At 40.1% G+C, this 26,238-nt stretch overlaps 1 protein-coding gene across 5 annotated transcripts in view; it reads left to right on the top strand.

The window, feature by feature from the left end:
- Positions 1-3,477: 3,477 nt before the first annotated feature.
- Positions 3,478-26,238, top strand: part of LOC134211535 (coronin-1C-A) — a 98,411-nt gene continuing 75,650 nt past the window's right edge. For 2 of the 5 annotated variants that reach the window (XM_062688473.1, XM_062688469.1), the window contains exon 1: positions 8,752-9,117. The gene's annotated coding sequence lies outside the window, so the exon portion shown is untranslated. Of the gene's footprint in view, positions 3,633-8,751; positions 9,118-9,287; positions 9,695-26,238 lie in introns of those variants that run through there. The other 3 variants (XM_062688470.1, XM_062688471.1, XM_062688472.1) reach the window with 3 other exon arrangements.

Below are 26,238 nucleotides of genomic sequence, written 5' to 3'. Positions count from 1 at the left end.
CGATTTACTCAACCTAACTCGTGATTTTCGCATGAGGAAATATCATATAAACCCGTCGGAAACTATAATGAATGTTTCTGCTGAAGAAATGAAAAAAATCCATCCAGCCGTTTTCGAGTTATGCGGATACGAACACAGACCATTTCATTTTTATATATAAGATTATTCTGCGACGCAGCATGCGTTAAATAATATAAATGACAGTTGTACGTTTTGTATTCAGCGGTGTGCTCTCCAAAAAGGCAAGTGGTTTTGCATTCCGGGCGGCTTGTCCTTAAGGACACTCCTCACGGAATCCAGATTTAGAAGTGCTCGAGTTTTCAAGGGCACACCACTCAATACGGAAGCAACGCACAATTGTCATTTTTATTTTTTCTGCTTTGCTGCGTCGTGAAATGCATGCGTGCATGCGTGAAATAAAAAAATGACAGTTATGCGTTGCTTCCGTATTGAGTGGTGTGCCCTTGAAATCAAGAACTTTGGATTCCGTGAGGAGTGCCCTTAAGGACACTCCTCACGGAATCCAATTTTTAAAGTACTCGCGTTTTCAAGGGCACACCATTCTATACGGAAGCAACGCACAACTATCATTTTTATTGTTTCAGCTTTGCTGCGTCGCAGCATGCGCGAAAAATAAGAATCACAGTTATGCGTTACTTCCGTGTCGAATGGCGTGCCCTTGAAAACGCGAGTACTTTGAAAATTGGATTCCGTGAGGAGTGCCCTTAAGTAGCTTTCCTGCATGTTATTCAGCCGGCCAATCTCACCTTGGATTTACCGAAGATGCAGAACTGGAACTAATGTCCTGGCACACGTCTTCCCATCCCGGGCAGAAGCCATGAACAACATAACAAAACATGATATGGACTTGATTGATATAAGAGATGAAAGAACAGGCAACTTCTTCTTCTTATTGGCATTACATCCCCCACTGGGACATTGCCGCATCGCTGCTTAGCTACCATTTTTGCAATCGTTTATCATGGGGAAGTCGAGAGCTACCATTTTTGCAATCTTTTATCATGGGGAAGTCGAGACAATTTCCAAACCGGAAATTGTCTGGACCGGCACCAATAATCGAACCCAGCCACCCTCAGTATAGTCTTGTTTTATAACCGCGCATCTTACCGCTAAGCTAAGGAGGGCCCCAAAGAACAGGCAACAATATCAAGAATTTGCACCGAAAAATCATTTAAATATAAAAATATGGGGAAGGATCGTTTGGGCGAGACACATTCGGTCGAAAGCCATTTGGCCGAATAGGTCATTTTAAAAGTGAGAAATGAGGTGTTAGAAGTGACTCTCTTCTCACTACTTATTTTCCACTTCTCACTGTGAAAAGTGAGTAGTGTGAAGTGGGAAATGAGACGTCTTACTACTCACTTCTTACTTCTCACTGTTCACAGTGCGTAGTATGAGATGAAGAGTGCGAAGTGAGACATCTAAAATCTTACTTCACACCCCTCATTCCTCACTTATCACTTCTCACTGCATAAAGTGAGAAGACCAAAGTGAGAAGGGAGACGTTTCTCTTCTCACTCATCACATCTATCTTCTTATTTCTCACTTTTCACAATGATAACGACCTATTCGGCCGAATGACCTGTGCGACCAAATGACCTATTCGGTCAAACGACCTATTCGTCCAAATGACCTTCTCGGCCAAATGACCTTTTTGGTCAAATAACCTTTTCGGCCAAATGGTCTATTCGGTCATATGACCTATTCGGCAAAATTACTTATTCGGCCAAATGGCCTATTCGACTATAAGATCCTTTCGGCCAAATGACTTTCGGCATAAAGCCCCAAACGCAATACAACGGAACGGCGACGGAAACGGCAAATTTGACAAAAAATATATGGGCCAGTGGCGTAGCCATGGGGGTGGTTTTGGGCATAAAACACCCCCAAGGAACAAAATTTTTAGAAGAATTTTTTTTTTGAAAAAAAAATTGTTCAGAAAACCCCCCCCCCAGACCAATTTTCTGGCTACGCCACTGATATGGGCTGTCAAATGTCAAATTTTCCGTTTCCGTCGCCGTTCCGTTGTATTGCGTTTGGGGCTTAATGGTATGTTCGACCAAATGGTATATTCGGCCAAACAACTATTCGACCAAATGGTATATTCGGCCAAACAGCTTTCGGCCGAATGATATTCAGCCAAATGGCCCTTCCCCAAAAATATGCTATGGATAAGAACAAGCCAATAGCACGTGGTATTGATCAATTCTTACAAATAACATAATTTGTAACTCTTGATTTTTTTGTGCAAAATATTGATATTATCGGCTGATCTTTTAGCTCTTATATCAATCATGTCCTTTCTTGGCAATCATTTTGCTATCTCATTAGGTTTTCGTATTGTTGAGCTATTTTCGGCATCGTTGTCTGTTAAATCGCCACATCGTCACAACGCGTACTTGGAGTTTTTGTTTAAGATATGTGTTGCGTACCATAATATATGACCAATAGTGCAAAGGGAAGATAGTATGTGGAGGAGGCGAATTAATCACGAGTTGCTTCAACTGCTGGGAGAACCATCTATTATTCACATCGCGTAAATCGGATTACTGCGGTGAACCGGGCACGTAGGTAGAATGTCGAACAATGACTCGATGAAAATGATTCTTGATAGCGATCCGATGTGTACAAGAGCAAGGTGGAAGACGATTTGCAGACTTCCGTAGACTGCGTGGTAGAAGCCGCAGCGGCCTTTATCTAAATGAATAAATGAATCATAACGCCAAATAGCAAATAAGCCTCCCAAAAAACGCAAGATTTCTTTGCCTTTTTATCGAGACTTCCAGAACGCAAGATTTAAAGAAATAATAATTTTTTAAACTAGGAATCTATATGGAAGATTTGGTTCCCTGAGGCGATTCATACAAAATTTTCAGATGCTTCATACAAAAAGTGTGACATAGTTGGGAGGGGAGTTGAAATGGCCAATTTTTTAGTATCGGATGTATTGGATCTTCCCTAAGCCTTCAATGCAGGCTCTCTCTGAATTTCCGAATCAAACTCAAACTAAACTCAATAGTAAACGTGAATAGCCGCTTATGCAAATCGTTGTGCTTTCTAGTAAGACATCCATCAAAAACAATCGGTTGTCTGCCAAAAGTAGCCATAGTGTGTGAACAAGATTATTTGAAACTTTTCCAACTGTAGTTGTTTGTTGCGTTGCTTTGTCTCATTTAAGTTTAATTTCAATTAAACTTGAGAATAGACAATTAGTTTTAGTAATGAAAGATGGAAAGGGCAGAAGTATGTGGCAGAACTGTTGCATACAATGTGTATTTCCATTCAAGTAGAAGCATCTTGAGAATCATACTAACGCTCCTCGCTAGCGTTATCTACTGAAACGAGAAACTGACTTATACGCCATGTGGTTCAAGTCACCGCTTTCTGACATTTGTACAGCAGCGCCCACCGCGCCCAGCGAGATAACTAATTTTAACGTTTAAAACTTCAAGTCAATAACACATACCATTGCCACATCGGGCAAGCCCCAGCTTGATCATTGCCTTTTTTGGATTGATCGTGATACATTAAAATTTAAATATATCCAGTTTTTGAGTTCTTGTTACAAGTTTTAGACGTAGAAATTGTTAAATTTTGTGATTGTTGTCAATGTAGGTATCGTCACTGGGCGAAGGGAACATCCCAAACAGAACGGTAGTGGCCGGTTTCAGTGAGAAAACGGGTAGATTAGGTTTGCCGAAACTCGTCGATACGAAGAAGACGGGGGCGTTTGTGTGTGATGGAATTTCTGTGCTGTTTCTGCTCCTTTCTCTCTGTGTAGTTGGCGATTTTTTTTATCACATTTCGTTGATAGAGGTGTCTGTACATTGCCGGAACGACGTTCATTAGAACGGCGAGACTAGATACAGCCGAAGCGGCGTTCCAATGTGAGGTGTATTCGGTATATGATGGTACATTTAGAGTAAAAGTTTGTGGTAAAAGTGTAATAATTAGCCATGACATAATATTCATATTTGAAAAACATATATCGTTTTGCCTTTCGCGTATAATAAGTATACTTATGTGCTTTTCTTGTTACTCTTAGTTGTTTTATTGTTTTATAATATACGAGAAAGGCACCATCACCGCTAGGTGGATTATTCTGGGTTTTTTGTTTGAACTTCGTCGAAAATTCAAAAAAATATAAAACAACTTGTAAATTTAATCGTTTTATAATTTATAACATTTTTAATAATATTTAAGGTTTTGTAGTAATATTATGGAGCAAAATATAGCCCATAAAACGACATGGTTACTTAAATTTACTATCGTATGACTATGAAGCTTGACATTTTTTATGTAGATTCGTACTCTACGGTACACTTTATTGATTATTATTACCAAAATTAAATCTATCGGACTTGATTGTCTACATGAACAAAAATACTATAAACTTAACACATTTGAAGTTGCCACACGGTTACGAACGCCACTAGACTAACATTGAATTCAAAAACACCTTCGTATCTCGAGTAATCAGTTCGATGCTGCTGAAGTCTGAGGAAGCTTCGTTGCTGAGAGGCCGAGGGATGATGTTCAGAATAATTTGCACCAGAATTGAAAAGCATCAATCTCGCCCAGAAGAGTTTTAGCAACAAAGATCGTCCCCATGTTGTTCCGTCGCTTCTGGAGGGTTTTCTCAATAATCGGCATTGGCTTTCGTAAGATGGCTAACTCATTGGGGTTACGCCACGGCAGTGAACGCAGAGCGTATCTAATAAATTTGGATTTAACCATTTCAGTCTTGTCGATCCAAACTCGGTGGCAAGGACTCCAAACCACGGCAGCTGTTTCTAAAACCAACCGAACTACAATGTACGTAAATAGTATGGACCGCGAAATTCAGAAAAAAAATCGAAAAATGAATCCAAGATTTCTATTCATAACTAAAATGATTTCGTAATTACGTAACAAAAATGTTTTCGGAAGTATGGTTCTGAGTCGAGCACAACAACAAGGTCTTTCACGACGTGTGTTTTCTCCAATGATTAGCTCCCAATGTGTTATTTCCATGGCGAAAGTTGGTGAAATTTTCCTACTGCATTTCGTCACGCTCAAGGTCAGTATGTTGCGATCACTTACGAAATCCTCTATGAAGATTTGTAGTAATGTGTTTGACCTCGAGATTCAGAATGTTATCGAAACCTGGGGCACAGACAAACGGACGTAACAGCTAGAACAATTTGTTTCAAAATCCATCGCCCAGTTATTTTACCTCCACCTAACGTGCATGTTGTATGAAACAAAGTTTAGTATGACAATGTCAACAGAAGGCGCTAGTGTGAGATGTCAAATACAAAGGTATACGATGCGCGCGCTCCTGGATGTGAAACTTGCAAGCAGTTGAATTTAAAACGACCGTTGGGCTCATGGTCGATGGGAATTTCCTCAGTGTTACGTCTGTTTGTCTGTGCCTGGAGCCTTCATGTTCTTCGATGATTTGATATAGGCCGCCAATTCGCCTGCTGAGATATCCAACTCCTCCGAGAAGTCGATGGGAATAAGATGGATATTGAAGATTGTGCTAGCTGACAAAGCGACGACCTATTTCGGCGACCTACCTATGATCGTCCATGTTGGTTATGCACAGGTCTAACGTTGCGTGGACTGCGGACCGACTCTGCAGTTTGGGGGAATACGGGCTCAGGATCGTGAAGTGACCTTCCTCCGTGTCGTTGCTCCAGATGGCACCGTTTAGATTGCCGCGACTGTTGCCCCAGGCTTGATGCTTCGCGTTCAGGTCACCGGCAATGATGTACTGACCTTACCGCCACGTAAGCTTGACAATGTCCTTCCGAAGGGCGGCCGATGTACCATCGATCTCCTTGGCTTGAGTTGGACAGTAGGCCACGATGAGGGTGATTACTTTAATTGTCTGGAAGATTTTTCGCAAGACTACTGGACATCTGAATGAATATTTCTAGAAATTTCTGGAAGAGTTTTCTAAGGAGCTTTTAAATAAAGTTCCCTAAAAATTCTTGAAATTCCTGGCAATATCCGAAGAAATAAGATGATGGATCGGCCGTAATCGTGATTTTTAAAGTTTTTTTTGGAATGCAACCCCAATCCCAGAGTCAAAACAGGGTTTTGTTTCACTACATCCATGGCCAATAGTGCCTAGAAAAAATCCTAAAATATCGAGATTACAGTCGATCCATCATCATGCCTCTTTGGATCTTCTTCTTCTTATTGGCATTACATCCCCACACTGGGACAGAGCCGCCTCGCAGCTTAGTGTTCATTGAGCACTTCCACAGTTATTAACTGCGTTTCTAAGCCAGGTTACCATTTTTGCATTTGTATATCATGAGGCTAGCACGATGATACTTTTATGCCCAGGGAAGTCGAGACAATTTCCAATCCGAAAATTGATTAGACCGGCAACGGGAATCGAACCCAGCCACCCTCAGCATGGTCTTGCTTTGTAGCCGCGCGTCTTACCGCACGGCTAAGGAGGGCCCTTTGGATATTCCAAGGAATTCCAGGAATCGGAAGTTTCTAGAGAAACATTTCGAGGAATTCCTAGAGGCTTTTTCAATAAATTACTAAATAATTTAAAGATGATAAAGCACAATTAAAATTTTGTAATATTGGCAACAACGTTGACAACGCCTGACAACGTTCTATTCGATCAATCGCTTAACTGATTAACCCCACCAATTATAGTTATTACTGCTGACGCCAAATTAGTAATGAACCGTTTACGCCCAAATTATTGATGTCCCACCATTACCAAAACTCTGGCTCCGCCAGTGACTATTCTGCAGCCTTCCGCCTAGCTAGACGAAGCAAACGTCATTGAAAAACAAGGAGAACAAAAGTGAGCCTAAATTACTTTGACTCGTGTACAGGCTCGTAAAATGTCATCTGCATGTCATTTGACTAATTTGTTCATAACTTTCTTTAGAAGCCAAATTTATTCCATAATTTTGAATGTAGTCATAACGCTTGAGTAAGGCTATATTTTTGTCCATGGGTACATTGCTCTAAGTATAACATCTGAGGCTGGAGAGTGAAAACTCTCCAAAATGTCACGTGTCATTTGACATAATGTCATTTGAATGACATTTTGCCTCCCACGCCCCAGATTACATATTTACAGCAAAGCTTGTTAGACAAAGTTGTAAGTCCATTTAAGCGCTATAAGTTCGTCATACAACATGAATCGATAGCTACCTTCTGAAAAAAGGTCTGGGAAAATTATACAAACGAATGCAAATGACATTTTACAACACTGCTCGTGCACTCCAGAGTTGTTGCACAAAAGCACATTTTTATTTAAAAAATCGAAGGCGGTTGTTGGGCCATGGTTTCTGACGTGGGCGACGTGCGTTGATAGCGAATTAATTTCGTGTGAACCCTTCAGGGCGTCTTTTTTACGTAGATCTATCGTTCAGATTTGGGTTTACTCACTGGATCCTGCCAAAACTAGTATGAAAAGAACAAAAAAAACGGTGAACTATTTTTTGTTATATATGTTAGGCCGTTTCTCAAACTGTTCTGCAGTACATATCCTCGAATGTATTAGAAAGTCTCCAAGACGTTCTGGACATCAGAACAAGCGATCTACACGATCAACCAAGTCCTGAACGATGTATCCGTTCAGTGCTAAACATCCCAGAAGGTCCATTCAGCCGATAGGATTTCACTCTTGACTCTTGACTGAATGCTGTATCCGTACATCCGTGCTAGGACTTTAATAGCTATGAACCAAGTCCTGATTTTCCAGCAAGTCCATCGAGATGATAGGGTTTCACTCAGCCCTTTCACAATCTGCTACAGACCTTATTAGTTCTTCAGAATGTCCTGTAGTTTAGAACATACGATCTACCCGATCAACCAAATCCTGAATGATGTGTCCGTGCATCGCTAAACATCTTAGCAGGTTTATCGAGCTGATAGGATTTCACTCACTACTCTTACAAGCTATTACAGACCTTTTTGATTCTCCGAAACGTCCTGGACCTCAGGATATACAATCTACTCGATTAACCAAGTCCAAGTCCAAGATACATCGCTTAACTTCCCAACATGTCCATCAAGCTGATAGGATTTCAATTGTGACTTATACAAGCTATAACAGACATACCTTTTTGGTTCTCCGGAATGTCTTGGAATTCGTAATGTTTGAACTATCCGATCATCCAAGTCCATGAACGCAGCGGTTCTATGCTCCAACAATAAAAGTCCGTGGCCACTTGGTTTTCTAATCAACACCATTTTGAACTACCTTGAACATTTCATGTTCATGAAAATTCGGATCATATGCTTATTAAACCGGATTAGGTATATGCCAATGATGAGGACATTGGGCTTGTCTTATTAATTTTAATGATAGATACCTTAAACTGAAATCGAGAAAGTTTTGGAGTACCTCCTTGAACGTATTATATTCAAGAAAATTGAGTTATTATGATGCGCATATTGAACCAGATTTGGAATTATGAACTCATCGAAGCGTAAAAAATCACTTAAATAAAGTTAAAAACAAAAATATTGCTAGAACATGAGAAATGTGGAGGAAGGTAGAAAGTGCTGCTAAATAGCATCGTTGCTAGAGCTACACAATTTATACAGAGAAGTCCGCGATTTAAACACCGATAAAATAGTGTATGATAGTGTGTAGATGTAGTGGGCACGTAAACGCAGCAAAAGTCAAGTTGTGTTGCTTGGGCGAGTGTGTTTGGCCGCAGAGCAAAAGTATGTTTTTTTTCCTTGCTGTCTGTGGCAGTATAATTCGGCTAGATAGCAAAGAGGCCCACCATCGTCGCTGCCAAGCAAAGGTCCTACTTCAAGTAGTAAAATCTCGGCCGTTCGAAAATGACGTGTTTACTGTGAGCAAGCGACCGACCAGAAGTAGTGCTGTGAAGTGCTTAGAGTGAATTTTCGGACCGAGTTTTTGAGGTCCTTGCCATCGTTAGTGACTGGCCAGCAGGAGTGGCGAACTAGTCGTACGTACGCGTCAAGTGCTCAAGTGAGTCGAGTGTATACGAAGATACCGTCAATAAGCAAACTGTTGCGCTGCGGAGCAAAACTTGTGCCAAAATTCAGTGACTGGAGAACCGGGTTCCGTGTGGGTGCGCGGCGAACATTGCGGTACGATATCAGTAATGGTACAACCACTATCTGTGTAATTACGTGATTGCGTGTATGCAGTTCCTGCGGAGGTTATGTTGTCGTTGAATAATGTTGCGAGTACTATTCTCCAGGATCTAGGTTCAAAGTGGGCGAGATTTTAATTTGTTCAAGGTCTAGTCACGGCTGCAGGGTGATCTTAGTACATTCATATTAAGAGTGGCACGAAAAATTTCACCAACTCTCCAACCGCTGACCGTCGTCGTCGACTGTCGTTTGGATCGGTTGGTCGTGTCGGTGTACGCAAACTAGGTCAAATGATGTGTTAGCATATAGAGTAGAGAGTTGACGTGAGAAGAAAATAAAAGCAGTGTGGCAGAAGTGTACGCCTCACTCTGATTTATGCTGCGCGCACGAGGGAAAGCTATCCTGCGAGTCCCCGAATATCATCTAGAATCATCGGCTGAGCGGGCCACCTCCAGGCAGGGTTGGGTTGAGAAAATTCACTTCGCGGCGATGTCTTTATTTGTTTGTTGACGTCGCCGTACAATGGGAGTAGTGATCTGAATAGAACGGACACAACTTACATATCGGTGAGGTAATGATATCTTCAGGATGTGTTCATAATGTTGTCCTGTAATTTGTGAGTATTTATTCGAATGCTAGTCTACTAGGAATTCAAAAAAGTAGGTAGGGGAAGGTGGGTAGACTTGATCCCCGGGGAGACCTGATCACCCCCTGTTTTATCGAGAACTAAAATAGTTTTGTTCTAGCGTATTTTTTAGTATAGATCCTCTAGGCAAATGACCTTTATGTGGTGAGTTATTTTTAGGATTAACAACCTTATTTATTATCCAGGGCGGTTTGTATGTTTTGACCTTCCAAAAGATTTTTTAATTGGCCGCGCAAAATTTGAATAACTTTTCAAAACAATGACTCAATGCTTTCGTTTTTTCACAGCACAAAGCCATAAATGTGTTTAATGATTTGTACTGATAAAAATGTCAACATTCCATCAAAGTTTTAGGATGTTTGGATTTTAAGTTATTGCCTTAATATGGGGACATTTGATCACCCATAAGTCACCCATACAAAAATTTGGAGAAAAAATTAAAACAAATATAAATCTGTTCTCATGCTTCTAATTTTTTGTAGATTTGACAGATTTGATAAAGGGTTGGCAGGAAAACATATTTATTGCGTAGATATCATAGAAAGGGGATCGAGTCTCCCCAAATTTTAAAATTGCATGTGTTGTCGAATTCAATAACAAAAACCGTTCATGTATACGCACAGCAATTCGAAAATTGCGCGTATTTTGAAGGAAAAATATTTAAAAAATCTGAGGGCACTTTCTAATTTTATCATAGCAAGTTCTTAGAGAGGGATCAATTTCCCCCGAATATTTTAAAAGTAGGTTTTTGACAGCACTCTAAAAAATCAATTGTGTATCAATAACAACAATAATTTAAGGACTGTCATACATCAGTAAAGTTAAATACTATATTTCTTAGAGAGTCTGTGTGAAAATCGAGTATGTTTATTTATTTTTGGCTGTGCTACACTTTGATCTTAGCCGAGAAGCGATATTTTTGGCTGTGATACATCGGAAATCAGAAAAGGGGATCAAGTCTACCCAGTCACCCCTACTTGGTAAAATGTGTTAGTTCAACGTTTTGTGCAAATCATGATGGAATTGCTAAAAGTTTGTACTGCATGCTGTGATACGGAAAACTGGTAATATTTGACGATTCAATAGTCCGCTTATCAGCCCCTATAAACAGAGTTATTCAATATGATTCAATTATATGCGATTTTTGCAAATAATGTAACAAGAACTATCGTAAGGCCTTCAATACATCTGGAAGAACGTGATGAAGTTGTTCTAAATAAATGAGAACTTTATGCGCATGCTTTTGAACTTTTATATAGTTTTCGGCTGATTTATTAGGAGCTGATTTGTCTATTTTTGGATTTTTTGATCGAATCGCATCAGCCGAAACCTATATAAAAGTTCATTTAATCATCATACAATGTTCTGTGAAATTATTCTGTAGCATACCAACTGCCGTTTTTGCAATTCTGAGGTCAATCGAACAATCAGAACCAATTTCCAGATCGAATTAGTGACGGCGGTGTATTTTCCTATACATTTTGGCTGAAATCCCCATACAAACTTCAAATCAAATGCGCCAGCTTATGCAACAAGCGATTAAGCTGAAATTTTCAGAGATTGATTTTCTCACCCAAAGACACAATCCTGGGGGGTGCCCCGTGGAATTAGACAACTTTTTGTTTCCTGGGCCAGTCTAGTGTGGAGGGATGGAGTAGTTTCACAGCAGTTTGAATAGGTTAGATGGCTTGAATTATTTCACCTACCGTCTTAAAATCATCATCACTGTGTGGTTGAATTTGGATTGAAGCTCCGAAACAATCATAGTTTTTTAACGGACCCCTTCAACTCATAGAACCGTATGAGCATGGATAATATGCTATTCCAGCGTGTCTTGATATCAGCCATCGATACAAGTTATTTTCCGAATTCAGAACGGAAATATTTTTGTAGCAAATCATTTTTCACAGGTGATCGCCGGAAGAAAACTGCTATAGCACGTACCGTTTTCACAATTTCATATATTTCAGGAAAATTGTCAGCAAAATTTGAAATACCAAAAATCCCGGTATTTTCCGTCTTTGAAACCGGTATTTTCGGTACTCAAAATTGGGCGTAATACCGGTATTATCGGTTTCGGTACTACTGGTTAGATCACCCTTGTTCCTACCTATTGTGGAATCAAACAAACATCATAAAAACATTAAAAATAATACGAGCTTCTCAAGTGCCAGTACATAGGGGAACGGCTCAGCACTTCATCCCATAGCTCCTATTTCCATCCCATCAAAAACAAAGCAATGAAAAAGGAATTTGTTTTGTTTCTTATTTTTGTGATTTTTTCACCAATGAGCACGTTTGTTAGCAAAAAGAAGCGACTAGATTGGTGCTGTATTTCTTTGTTTTGTGATGAAATGAATATATGTTCAGTGAGATGGAAAATGGAACAGTACCCCTACTTGGAAAAAAGTCGGTACATTTCGAGTTTTTCGGATCTGGTCAGTCAAATCTTTGACGGTGTTGGTCAAAACAGATTCGCTTACGGGACATCCTGCTCTAGCCATGTAGATGATCCATTTCACCAATCGAACTTTTTTATTTACTCGCAAGACTGTTGATGGCCCAGCGTTGATATTCTTATGGGGTGACTTAAGATGACGTTTCAGCGTTGTGAAAGGAACCTGGTGAAGTTTTGCCGCCTTACGGATTTTTTTTCCGGTTTTTCGAGCATCGAATGCTGCTTTTTCTAAAGCTTCGGAATTGTATTGCATCCGTTTTTGATGTTTCCTGCAAGTTAAAAATGATACGCTATAATGAGAGGCTAAAGCCAGAGAAACAGCGATAGCTGGTTTTAACTGAATCTTATTGAAATTCAATTTCGACGGATTTCCACAGATGTGTCTATATTAGATCTCGGTGATTTTAGCGGACCTACGGATTCCCAAGAACGACACGGCAGTGTGGGAGAATCACTAGATTCAGGGGAATACTTCGATGGAAAGTGATCCATAATTGTGGGAATCTACTCGTTTCCGGTCAAAATTATGGATCACTTCAATATCCTTCAATTTTCAACAAAATGAAGCGAAAATGAAGTAAACTCCGTGTGATTTGTAAGAAACATACCTTAACTTTGGTGTACGAACCATTTTTTCACTTTGATGTGAAAAATTTAACAATTTATAAGCTTATGAATGAAGGAACCACTTCTTGTGAAGCCACCAAAAAATGTTGATATTTTGAGAGATGCTCAACAGCAAGTTTGCAAATGCGCAAAACTACTACTGTTTTTAGGTTGAAACGCATGATAAACGCAATAAATGTTAGATAATAAGTGTTTTTATGTAACAAAAATATGTCTGGTGTTATATTATTGATATCAAGCTAGAAATTCAATGTCAAACACAATTGTGGGTGATCCATAATTGTGGGAGGAGTGTATAATGCATTTTTTGACTAAGACTCTTCACTAAAAAATGTAAGGAGCCTTGTTTTGATTTGTTTTACGTGAAACTTAATTTTAAAAAAATCTCTTATTTATTTTTTGTTGCCTGTTTTCCCGCTTGCAAAGCAGTGACGAGGTGTGCGCCGGTCCACAATTCGACGGCGGCGGCGTTTGTCAGAATTTTGGTCGACGGCGGCGGCGTTTTTGGCGTCACGCCGAATGCTATTTTAGCCGGCGGCGGTGGCATGAATCGGCGTGGCGATTTTTTTATTACGTTTCTTTAAGATTTTCTTTTACATTTTTTCGGGACATTAACTGAAGAATCTTTTGAATTTCACCTGAAAATCTGATGAACTACTCTACTACTTTGAAAATTATTTTCGGATCTTTCACGAGAACTATACCTTCGTGTTTCGAGAATTCATTTGAATTACCAACAGAAGCTCTTTGGAATTTCTAAAAAAAATGTTCGGAAGTTTAGCAGGAAATTCTTCGGAATTAACATGAGAAATTCTACAGAATTTCCACGAGCAATTGTTCCAAATTTCTACAGAAAAATGTTTGAAAAATCCACGAAAAATTCCTGTTAAGTATTTTTCGAAAACTACATAGAAAATTCTTCATAATTGTAGAAGAGTGCGGCTGGTAGAATGGGTGTTTTAATGTTGGCTCAGTCTAGAATCATTAGGATGGATAGGTTGGCATAGCACAGAATAGAGAGGAAGAGTTTTCAAGGGAAATTCTCTGGAATTTTCACGAGAAAATTCTCCGGAATTTCAACGGCAAATTCTTCAGAATTCCCAAGGAAGATTTTTCAAAATGTAGATTTCAATGGAAAATTGCTCAGATTTTTTAAGGAATTTCTTTGGATATCTACGAGAAGCTCTTGGTACAGTAGACATTCGATAACTGCAAGTAATTAAATGCAACTCGATTACACTTATATTGCATCTGACATCGACTCACAACCGTTCGACGTCTATAATACATTGCAGGTATCGAACGGTATTCGCTAAATGAAACGTAAACATGTTGCAGTATTGTCCATAAATAAATCTTGGGAAATTTCATTGGCTAAAAGCAAAATATGGCCGAACTTGAAAATTGGCCGAAAAAGTCGTTTTCCCTAGCAGGTCGTTTGGTCGAATATGTCATCAGCCCGAAAATGCCGTTTGGCCGAAATGGTCGTTTGACATAATGGACCATTTGGCCGAAAATGGGCCAACGGGTCATACGGCCAAATGTCAATTACTGAACGGATAATATGGTCAAAAATGTTCACCCGTTTGACATTTACGACAAAATAGCCTTTTTGTCAAATGACCATTTAACGAAATTTTGTAACTTCTCTATTTTTTAAGTTAATACTGGCCTTTAAGCCAAAAGTCATCTAACCAAATCCTATCAAGCCGAGTTGAACACACATCCGAAACTATTATCAGGTCGAAAATAGTTTGTCCGAATATGTAGTTTGGCCAAAAGCGCGTATAGCCGAAAGGGACATTCGGCCGAACTGCTTGTGGTTGGTTGTTAAAAATCGTTAGACCGAAGAGGTCATTTGACCGAAAATGCCGTTGGGTAGAAATTTCCGTTTGACAGAAAGAACCATTTGGACCAAAAATGTTCTTTCTGCAAAACAATCCATTCGGCCAAATTACATTTTTTGCCACAAGACATAATCGGCTAAACGACTTTTTGGCCAAATGATCAATTCAGGCGAACGACACTTTTTGCTGAAAATGCCAAATGGCCGAAACGGTTGGTTTTTTTTTAAAAGGACCATTCTTACCAAATTACCTTTTTAGTGAAATGATCTATTTGGTCAAAAGACTTTTTCGGCAGATGACCTGTTAGGGCAAACAAATTTGTCGGTCAAATTATCAGTTCGGCCGAATCTTCCTTTTAACTGTAAGTCGCATTCGGTTAAACTACATTTTCGGCCAAACCATTGTTGACCTGATAATATTTTCAGATAAACATTCAATTCGGCTCGTCTAACTGGAATTTGGCTAGATGAATTTTGGCTTAAAGGCCAGTATCGACTTAAAAAGTAGAGGTTACGTAATTTTGTTTAATGGTCATTTGTCAAAAAGGCCATTTAAACAAACGAGTTATGACCATATGATCCATTCAGTAATTGACATTTTCGGCCAATCGGCATTTTTAGCCTAATGACTAAGCATATGCGGCTTTTAGAAAAAAATCGCTCCAGGTGGTTCGAAACGAAATTCCGCGGAATTTCGCGGAATTTGAGCATGGCGAAATCTAATTTCTTGATTTCGTTTCGTAAAATTACAAAAATTTCGCTAGAAAAAACTAGCTTTTAACGAAATTTTACGGAATTCCGCGGAATTTCGAAATAAATTTAAACTTAAACCATACTCGTACTATCGTGTACTATCAAAAAATTTGGCTACGTAGCCTAACTCCTTATAAGGCTCATAAAGTTGTTTTCAAAACTTTATGTTATACAAATTTTTCTATTAACGCTTACTACATAATCTTATTATGAGTCGACAAATACGTTATTAATTTTCTTCTCCTTCACATTGATTTTGCGTTGGATTGATTTGAAACACGGTTTTCGTGTTCAAGTTTTCAAAATACTTCGTTTACAATGAATATTAAGTCTCTTATCAAGGTGGCTTCACTTGAATTACCTTTTCAAATAACCAATGATTTCTTTCCCACGACGCATACGGAGTTGCAGAGCATTTCTCGGTCTGTTGAAACAATAAATGTCAAACCAATTGGTGTAATAGCAGTTCGTCGTGCTGATTGTATATAAAACTGTGAGCCTTCGAGCCTTATATAATTTAGATGGCAATGGTAGTCAATATTTCTTCATACCTGGCAAACTGCTTCCGTAAACCTTTGCGATCACATTTTTAAAATACAATCTGAAATTAATATTAAATTAAAAAAATAATTCGTGAGCCACAAATCTCTTTATTTTTTGTAAATGACAACATTCCACATTCATTTATATGTACTGCATGTGATGAGCTACTAGTGCTATATTTTGCCTTACTCCTGAAAATGCTTTGGGTTCAGTATCAGTTCTCAGTGGGGGAGTGAATATAAATGGACGGAGGTTATCATATTACCCGAAATCCAAAAACTGAGATGGAAAATTTGCAACTCCTCGAAGGAACCTGGGGTTCATCTTTCTGAATAATTGAACTCGGATCCTTAATATACTCGCCGAAAGCTTTCGAATGAATATAAATTAAGGCATTTTTGAGAACCTCGTGCAAATAGTGGCCCGGTTTCAGCGAGAATTACTACTACGAGGTTTTTTACATATTTCACATATATAGTAAAAAAAATCAGCTGTAATCTACATACCGCCGAATACTGCTTGCTATTTGAAGCATCTTCATTCCACTGAATTCCTATTCTTAGATAAACCGAAATGTTGATTAAATTAAAAACATTGCACATTTTTTCCTAAGTAAGAGGGGCGCCCAAAAAGATTTCGCCGTGTTTGCGTACATATACGGAAAAACGGAAAATTCTGTTGGGAAAGCAGGATAATCATGAAAATACAACGGTGGAGAAGACAATCTAGTCGATCTAGAGTACGGCTCATCTATTGGCAGTTTGAACACAAAAAATACAAACCCGAGCAAGATCGGGCGGGTTCTACTAGTATGGCATAATTTACTTCCATGAGTCGATATCGAGTCATAGAATATCGACACATGGAGATTTGAATGTAGTATTCTTTCTTTATCCTACATCTCGGATAAGTCCACGGACGCTGGAGATGTTCCGGGTTTACCGAGGGTATGCTGAAAATGCATTCTTTTTTCGTCTGCTTGTTATTTTATATGACGTTCACTTTCACTATATTTTATGCTTTGCCCAGAAACTAGAACTTATTTGCTGACCAATTCTTGCTGTAATAAATAAATGTCAAATTTCCCTAAATAGTGCAAAATTTCAATAAACATAAGATAATTTTCCAAAAAGCAAAAATATGGTAGCTACCATTGAAGCGTAAAACAATTAAAAAGAAGATTTTTTCACTAAAAATTTACAAAATTTCCATAAATAAATCAATTTTTATTCTGTGTGGAAATTTACTATTTTTTATTGTAAAAATATTTATTTTGTGGAAAATTTAGCAATTATTTATTGCTAATTTTGATTTATTTATTTTGTATTTTTTTTTTCAATGGAAAATTTTGATTTATGATAGAAAATTCTGCTTTTTGTTTATGCTCATATTTATTTGGTTTTTGGAAAATTATCTTATGTTTATGGAAATTGTGCATTACTTAGGTACATTTTGTATTTATCTATTGTTTCTACTATAATTTTATTATGGGCAATTAATTTTTTATTACGTTTTTTTCTAGGGAGAGTTTTTATTTTAGTTCTACGCCTTAACACATTCAAAAACTTTTGACCATATGTTTCCCATTGTGCGTCGCCCGCGGCTCCGCCAGTTCGCTGTCTCTGGTTCATTCCGTTGCGCTATGATGTGTCATAGGATAAACTAAGAGACTTCAGCATGAAAAAAAAACATCAGCCCCTCACCACCGATCATTCCTTTGGCTGTACTGCAGAAACTCCGTGGGTGTGTTTATTTTTTGTGACCGCGAACGTCAGAACTCAGTCAGCTTATATTATTTTTTTCATGTGGTGCACCTTGAAAACGGTCCCGAAAAAAGATTCGTTGCCCAAAGTGTGCTTCATATATTACCATGTTCGTCACATTTCGTTCAAATATTATCAAAACGAACCGAAGAAGCACAACCCATATGGAATGGGATGGGGAAGCAAGTGCGGAGAGTCAGAGTACAATCAAAAAGAAAAGCGCGTGAATTATTGTTACTCTGATCGACTGGTACTGGCACTGTGCTTAATGCTGTGCTGTTATCTAAGAGTGCAGCAAGTGGAACAACAACAGCCGAGAATATTCAATGAATGCGAAGAAGTGCTTATGCTGCCCCAGCAGAGATGATATCATCGAGTGTCCGGTTGAGTTTTCGAGCTGAAAGGCATCGCATCGTTCCATTCCTCGACAATTCAAGAATTCTTCAATGATCATACTTTGCGCTTCTGATGACGAATGCAACACGCAATGCCCCGTTTACCGAATTTATGAGACGGTTTCTACGCCAGCTCATCTTAATCAAGAATATACATTTAGTTCAATATAATAGATATTTATGAATTTAAATTGTCGCTAGTTTTGAATCCAGGTTGGCTCAGGACATTATTGAGTGGATTTTTTTTACTATCGTGTCAAACCGCGCTCCATAAATTACCCACAGAGGCGCGGCCACGTTCCGAGTCATGGGTAGGACCAAAATTTTTTTATGTACAGGTTCGACTTCGTCAGTAGATGGGAATAACCAGCGCGGGGGGGAAACATAAATTTTCAGTGCAAAACGTAAATAAACGAGCATAAATTCCATACAAAAATCCAAGATGGCTGAGTTGGGGATATTGACAAGTCGGATAACCTGTACATACAAAAATCTTGGGTAGGACAAAAACTGGAGCATCAAATCTATAGAATACTTTTCTGGAATTTCAACGACTTCGACGACGGATTTCAAGAGATTTTTTCGAACATGCTCAAATAAGCTATAAAACTCCCTTTGATTCCTGCAAATTTTATAAAATATTATTTCATTATTTTCACAAACAACAGTTTAAAAAGTGATTTCTCCAATCGCAAGAATGGGAATTTCAAACTTTGCCGATTTATAATCACTCATGGTCTCATTGGTTCCATTGGTTCACGTCGGACTCAAGTGGGTTTATGATTGCAATCACTGGAAAAGTATTAGAATACGGAGGTACAACAAAGACTATTTCCATGTTTGAATCTCGATCGATCCTAACCATGAATTCTTCCGAAAAATGATTCGCAAATTTCTACAGAAATGAAATCCCACAGGAAATGCTTCAGTAACTCACCCTTACCCAGGAAGTCTTTCGAAATTTTTCACCGAAATTACTTTTCGGGGAAATTCCTGGAGGAGTATTAGAAGAAATTTCCGAGGGAATTGTTGGAGAAATAAGATTTTTGATACAGATTTTACGACCGTGATTATGATGATTGATTTCAGTCCTACTCAGTATGAAGCGACAGAATATGAAAGAGCGGGAGGCATAGAGATCATCCATTGAACAGCACACAATCGAAGCGTGAAACGGTGAAAAACGTCCTAGTTGTGGACGGTTTGGTTAGTGGTATGGAAATCACCGTGCCAAGACAAGCAAAAACATCCAGAAAAAAAATTCCCATGTGCTGTACTGTTTTTCATTCAGTTCTATAGATCAACAGGTTTAAAAATTAGAAGTAGCTCTGGAGAGATTTTCGGATACATTTTATAAGAAACTAGTCGACCCGGCAAACGTTGTCCTGCATAGTTGGCGAAAATGCGCGTTGTGAACTGCCCATGCAAAATCTCCATACGATGTAATAATTCTTATGGCTAGCTCGTGGCGAATCTAACCTCAGGGTCGGCTGGCTCACTTGCTTCGAGAGGACACACGGAAAACCAAACAACCTGTAACTATCGGTAGCGGACCACACAAGGACATTCAGGACCCTCTTCCAAACAAAATAATGGCACGGACACAACAGAATAAGCTTACATATCTATTTATTCAAATATTTACATGTTTTTGATTTGTGGAGCTTCGTTGCGGCCGAGCAGGATCTGGTGAGGCCCATCGATGGATTCGCATGCAGAGAGAAGGGAGGTGGAGGCGGCGACTGACAGGGAGCTGGCAGCATATGCTGTTTTAGGTTGGACCTTTTCGGATTTTGGGGCGTCTCGACGTTCCGCGCGCTCGCTAACGGGACGGTGGCACATCGGATTTTGGGCGCTAACAAGCGGGGCAAGCCCTCGGACCTTGCTAGACCCTCACCTCCATAGCGTTGGCCACCGCTATCCGTTGCGTGTGGTGTGGCAATTGCGTCAGGCTCACGAACCACCAGCACGGGACTCGCCGAAACTTTCCGATAGTGATTTGGTTCCTCGTTCGACGTTTACAATTTCCACAATGGCCACCAACCACGTGGGAGACACTTGGAAAACGATCCGGACGTAGCTTTTTTTTAGGGTTCGTAAGCCGCTCTCCGGTACATCCACCAGAATCACTTTGTTGGACTTGTCCCTCGCCGTGGGTGATCGTTCCTCGGTAATTGGTTTTGCTCCTTCTGGACACGAGGAGCCCTTGCCGGGCGTCGTCTGCCTAGCCCGATTTCGGGTCTGCTCGAGTTCTTCCTTCTCAAAACTCCCCTCCGGGGATTCTTACGCGGCACTCCACTGTCGGCACCGGATCAGGAATAATCGGAATAATTTTCCACTTTTCTTTTGGTACAGAGCGGTTCCGAAAAATTAAACATCCGTCTCGGATGGAGGTTCTCGACTTTCTCCCTGTTTTTTCTCCTTCCTCCCTATCCTCCCCTCTCGTCCTTCCGTTTTTTTCTCCCTTTCTCTCTCCCTTATCGTCGTTTCTTCCGGCCGTGCTCACTGCCAACCTTTTAGATGTGGTGAACGGGTTCAACGGTGAGGGGTACATTGCTCTTATTGTATAATTTTAAATAAACAGTTTTTTTTTTATAGCAACCTAATTCCAAATGAGGTATATAATTCAAATGTTTTTTTCCATTTTTATATTTATTATGTGCCAACGAATTCTATAAAATCTAAGCTATCATTACACTTTTAGTTAATAACATTTTTTTCAAAAAAGATAGTTTTTTTTATACATTACATGTTTTCCTTCTAGCCTGACTGACTACCCCGAACTCCCAGTGCTGGACCTCCCTCTTGTTACTAATTGTTGGTAACAATTATCCCTCCTCCCATATAAAAAAAATACCAAGAAAGGTATTTTTTTTGTTTTGGTTCCGTGACCATTCTGCTTTATAGATATACAACTCTCCGGTTCCTTTATCTGCGTTTATGTTCTGTTATAAACACTTACGATAGACAAGAAGTCCTTGGCTAACTCTTAGGTTTTTTTTTCTTTTTTTTTTGCGTTTGTTTGTCCACCGTATTTCTTTTTGATTGGTCCCCTTTTCTTTTTATTTCAACAAATTGTGTTTTTCTCGCTTAGTTGAAATATTTTTACTATTAGTTCTAGTTTTCTCTTTTGTATAACTAAATTATGCTAACCTTACACACTTTCATTCACGCTCTCATTCATTTGGGTACCCTTTTGTTTTCCTTTCATTCCTTTTCAACCATTCTTCAATCATTCTTAATTTACTAGAAGAGAATCTGTATTCGAATTAATCTTGTTTAATCTAGAAGACCACGATTATCTTCAGAGATTTCCTATGTTAGTAGACTACATACGTCTTCTAAAAGATTCGAGAGGCATGACTGCCTCGTCGATAATTATATACATTGAAATTAATACTGATTTAAACAAGTATCTTTCTCTTGGAAAGAAACAGTTTATTATCAAAGTTTCTACTCTTGAGACCACGCTGTTTTCGTCAAAACAGGGGGTCCCGTTGTCATAAATACGCCTTTTTTGGTAACCCTAATTCGAAATTTCACTATTCGAACATCGAAACCCGTGAACGAATGGTCACGTGTAGGGATCCTACATTCAGAGATATGCGAAAGCGGCCATCTTGAGCCAATCGAACATTGAGAACTGTCATAATCTGAGCCAAATGAACATCGTTATTGTTGCAGGTCGAAAGGTATTGCGATTTTGGTGAAATAGATTTTATGAAAAGTTTTATTGAATAAACAATTATTTTTGCTTTCGTAAGTGAAAGTAGTTTAGTTGATGCCTTATATTGTGTTCATTCGTATTGCTCTTTAATGTTAGCGAAAATGCACTGCTAGAGAATAGACAAAATAATCAAAAAGTGTCATCGAATGTAAAGTCATGTGCAAGCCTTAACATTTTTCACTGCGGCAAGTGCTGGCAGCGCTTGTTTACGAAAGTAACAGCGTTGCTAAATCGTCTGGAAAAGTATTCGCATATCTCTTAATATAGGATCCCTAGTCACGTGCACGGATTTTTCTTTAACGTACGAGAGATACAAGAGAATGATCGGAGCAAAACAAACCATAATCATATCTACAACTGTGTGGCTTGGCAAATGTAGATTCAAGGAAAACACGATCGGATTTCTTCCCAATTATAAGATTGCCGGATTTCTTATCGGAGCTATACAGGTGTTTATCGGATGGATTTGTTGCGATGCAGTAATTGATTATTTGGAACCGAGAAGTTTTGAAGGGGGATTTTGTTAACCAAATCCAGTGCGATAGTTACACGCTGGGGTTGATGACCTACCAGCCGAGGGCTAGTAAGTCGAGCTAAGAGGAGTGTGAATGAGTTGACGATTATGAGCAGCGGTATATGTCGTTAGGCTGGCTTCAGATGTACGGCTGGCCAAACTCCTAAACACTTCCCATCAAGATCAGCGATTTCATACGATGATGAACCAATCTTTCGTAGTACCTTGGCCGGTAAGTACTGAGGCCCATATTTAGCATTATAGTTCTCGATAGAACTGGATTGCTTCATATTGCGCCTGTATACCATTTGACCTACTTCAAGAGACTTTCCGTAAGCTCTGTGTCGGAGGTGATACCGTTTATTGCCTTCTTGGTGTGCCTTTTTCAAATTAGTTTGAACTAAGGTTTTAATATTTTTAAACATTTCAGTTTGACGTTCTTCCCGTTCAGAGGGAGTTAAAGAAGGCTCATCATCACCTAACTGATGATCAGGCCCTTTGAGGAACATTTCATGTCCGTGCGTCGTAAAGAATGGAGTGAGATCGGTTGCCGAGTGCACGGATGAGTTCAGTACTGTCTCTATTTCGGACAGCTTAGTGTCCCATAGTTTCTGGTCGCTCTTGACGTAGGTTCTGATGGCAGCGTTCACGGTTCTATTCACCCTCTCCACAGGATTGGCCTGGGAGTGGTATTTAGAATTCAACCAGTGTCTAACATCGAATTGCGTGCAGAGCGATCGGAACTGATGGGACAAGAAACACGAAGCGTTATCCGTGATCACCACTTCTGGGACCGAATTACGGAAAAACCATTGGTCTCGCAAGGATTGGCAAAGTTTTTGGCTGTCAATTTTTCTGAAGGGTACCAGCATTATCCACTTGCTGAACAAATCAACAACGGACAAAATGTATTGATTTTGTTTACGACTTCTTGGTAGTGGCCCGATAAAATCCAGGGCAATGACTTGCCAAGGATGTGTAGTTACTCGCTGTTCACCGAGTTCAGGAGCAAGTGCAATGGTCGGAGCTTTCGTCTCCTTACAGGTGGTACATTTATCCACGTATTCTCGAACTTGTAGGACCATTCGAGGCCAAAAGTAACGCAAACGTATTCTTTTGAGGGTTCGATCAACTCCGGGATGCATTGAGTTATCGTGGCACTCGCGGATAATCTCGAGTCGATCTTTCGGAGGAGGAATCAATTTCCAATCAAAACGGTCGTCGTGTGGGTCGCTTGGATTTGACACATACTTGTATAAAACGCCCTCATGTATTTGGAAATCCACATGATCGTCTGGTTCCATAGAGACTTTCTCGAGCAAGCCTTCATACCAGTTTTGTGCTGAGTCCTGAACGAGAGGGGGTTCATCGATAGAATGATCCTGTACTACTGGGGCGACGATAGCAGTAGAAGTTTTCCTTGTAACAGCCGCAGTACCGTAAGCAGCAACCGAAATACTACGCGAGATGGCGTCTGCCACCACATTTTCCTTGCCTCGACGGTGACGGATCGTCATGTCGAACTGTTGCAACGAAAGGCACCACCGACTGCAGCGGGAAGCTGCTTTCCACTTTGCTGTTAGGATGTGCGTTAAGGCTGCGGAATCGGTAATAACCGTAAAATGAGAGCCCTCGATGTAGCCTCTAAAAGCTTCTATGGAAAGCAGGGCCGCCAATGCTTCTTTCTCGCATGCATGGTAATTTCGCTGTGGGGTAGTCAGCTTGTGCGAGAAAAATGCTATCACTCTCTCATAACCCTCCTGAACCTGCGTTAGGACCCCAGCCACTGCTACATCACTCGCATCTGTTTGTAGAGTGAACTCCAATGAAAAGTCGGGACAGGCCAGAATGGGTGCGGAGATAAGCTTTTCCTTAATTAGGGTGAAAGCTTCTTCAGCGAGATCATTCCAACCCAGTATTTTTGATTTTGTTTTCAAAAGATCGGTAAGTGGTGATGTAATCCCACTGAAATCGTCAATGAATCGACGGTAATAATTAGCCATTCCTAAGAACCTGCGCAACTTGGTGAGGGTAGAAGGCCTTTCGTAGTCCACTATGGCCCGAACTTTTTCTGGGTTCACCCGTAGGCCTTCAGTTGTCAGCAGGTACCCTAAGAATGGCAATTCTTTTACACCAAACCTTGATTTGTCCATATTGATGGAAAGATTGGCCTCTGCCAAGCGTTTTGCCACTTCCCGAATCAATCGCAGATGATGCTCGAACGTCTCCGATACTATGACGATATCGTCAAGGTATACGAAGACGTTCGGCTCTAGTTCTCCATGCCCCAGCACTCGATCCATTAATCGGGACAAGGTAGCGGGGCTGTTCACGAGGCCAAATGGCAGCCTCGTAAACTGAAACATTCCCTTGCCCTGGACACTGAAAGCTGTGAACCTTCTAGAGCTTTCCTCCAATGGTATTTGAAGGAACGCTTCAGAAAGGTCTATCGTACTCAAATATTTCGCACGAGGTAGTTGGCCGAGAATTCGGCCGGGATGGGGCAAGGGGTAGGCATCGCGTATTGTCCTCTCATTTATTTTGCGAGCATCTAAACAGAGTCGTATCTTGCCAGATGGCTTCACAACCGGAACAATATTTGAGCACCAGTCTGAATGTGCTCTTTCGATTATTCCAATCGACAGCATCCTCTCCAACTCTGCTCCTACCTTTTGTTGTACTTTTGGAGAAAGCGTATAAGGGTATTGTCGGACAGGGGCTTTGCCCTTCCACTCCTCTGCGATTTCGATTCGGTGTTGACACAGTGGTGTCATGGTCAATTTATCTGCAGTCCCTGCTCGAAACAGCATTTTAAGATTTTCTAATTGCATCTTTTCAGAATCGGTCAATTTTTGCTGTTCTTCAACTCTCTTGCTGGTCGCTTCGTCATCAACGATGGCGCATTCTTGAACGATGGGCCAAATGCGGAATTTATCCCAAAAGTCCATACCTAATATACAGTCTACTGACAAAGTCCTTACAACTAAGGTTTGGATTATCTTGATACGCCCAGCAAAATTGAAAGGAATGGACAGTTGTCCTAATATTTCTAACTCAGACCCGTTCGCAGAACGGATCACTGTGGGACGATTCAAAGGCTTGAGCTTCTGGTCCTTCAATTTGAAATAAATTTTCTCACTGATTAGGGTAAGTTGGCTACCGGAATCCAGTAAACCTTTAGAAGGAATACCGTAAATTTTAACTTTCGCGTATGGTCGGTTATCGTGGGTATCGACTAACGAAATATTGAGAATTTGAGTCTCTTCTTGTTCATAAAAACTTGGTTGTGCCGGTTCCCAAAATTCAGAAGGGGTGACATCTGATGGCACCAGATTTACGCTGATGGGCTTGACGGCCGGCGATTTTGGACCGTCTGCAAGCCGTTTTTTTTGCAATAAGGACAGTTGTGAATTTCGACCCCTTTAAACCCGCACACAAGACATATAGAACCTCTATACGATCGGCACTGGTCAAGTGAATGATTTGTCTGTCTACAATACAAACATTCGTAGCTACGAGGGGGGCGATGAGCCTCAATGAGCATCTCTAATGTTCTAGTAGGCTTTGATGGACCTTCTTTAGGATCGGGTTGCTCTGGAGATTCCCTCGACTTTGGGTTATTTGACTTTTTCCCCTCGAAGTCGCTTTTCCTCTTTTGAAACTCGTCTTTTGTTTTATTACGGTTAAATCCCTGCTCATGGTATTTTTGGGATCTGTTATTCGAGGACTGGAATTGACCCTTTCCTGGTTTCACTTCCACAACCGCATTAGTACTCCGCTCACTACCGAACACCTTAGCGTAAAGAGAGAAATTAGAAGCGTCTATAATGTGACCTGCTTCTA

This window comes from Armigeres subalbatus, chromosome 2 (genome assembly GCF_024139115.2).
Source record: "Armigeres subalbatus isolate Guangzhou_Male chromosome 2, GZ_Asu_2, whole genome shotgun sequence".
NCBI classification, from domain to species: domain Eukaryota; kingdom Metazoa; phylum Arthropoda; class Insecta; order Diptera; family Culicidae; genus Armigeres; species Armigeres subalbatus.
This window is presented reverse-complemented; position numbering and strand designations above follow the sequence as displayed.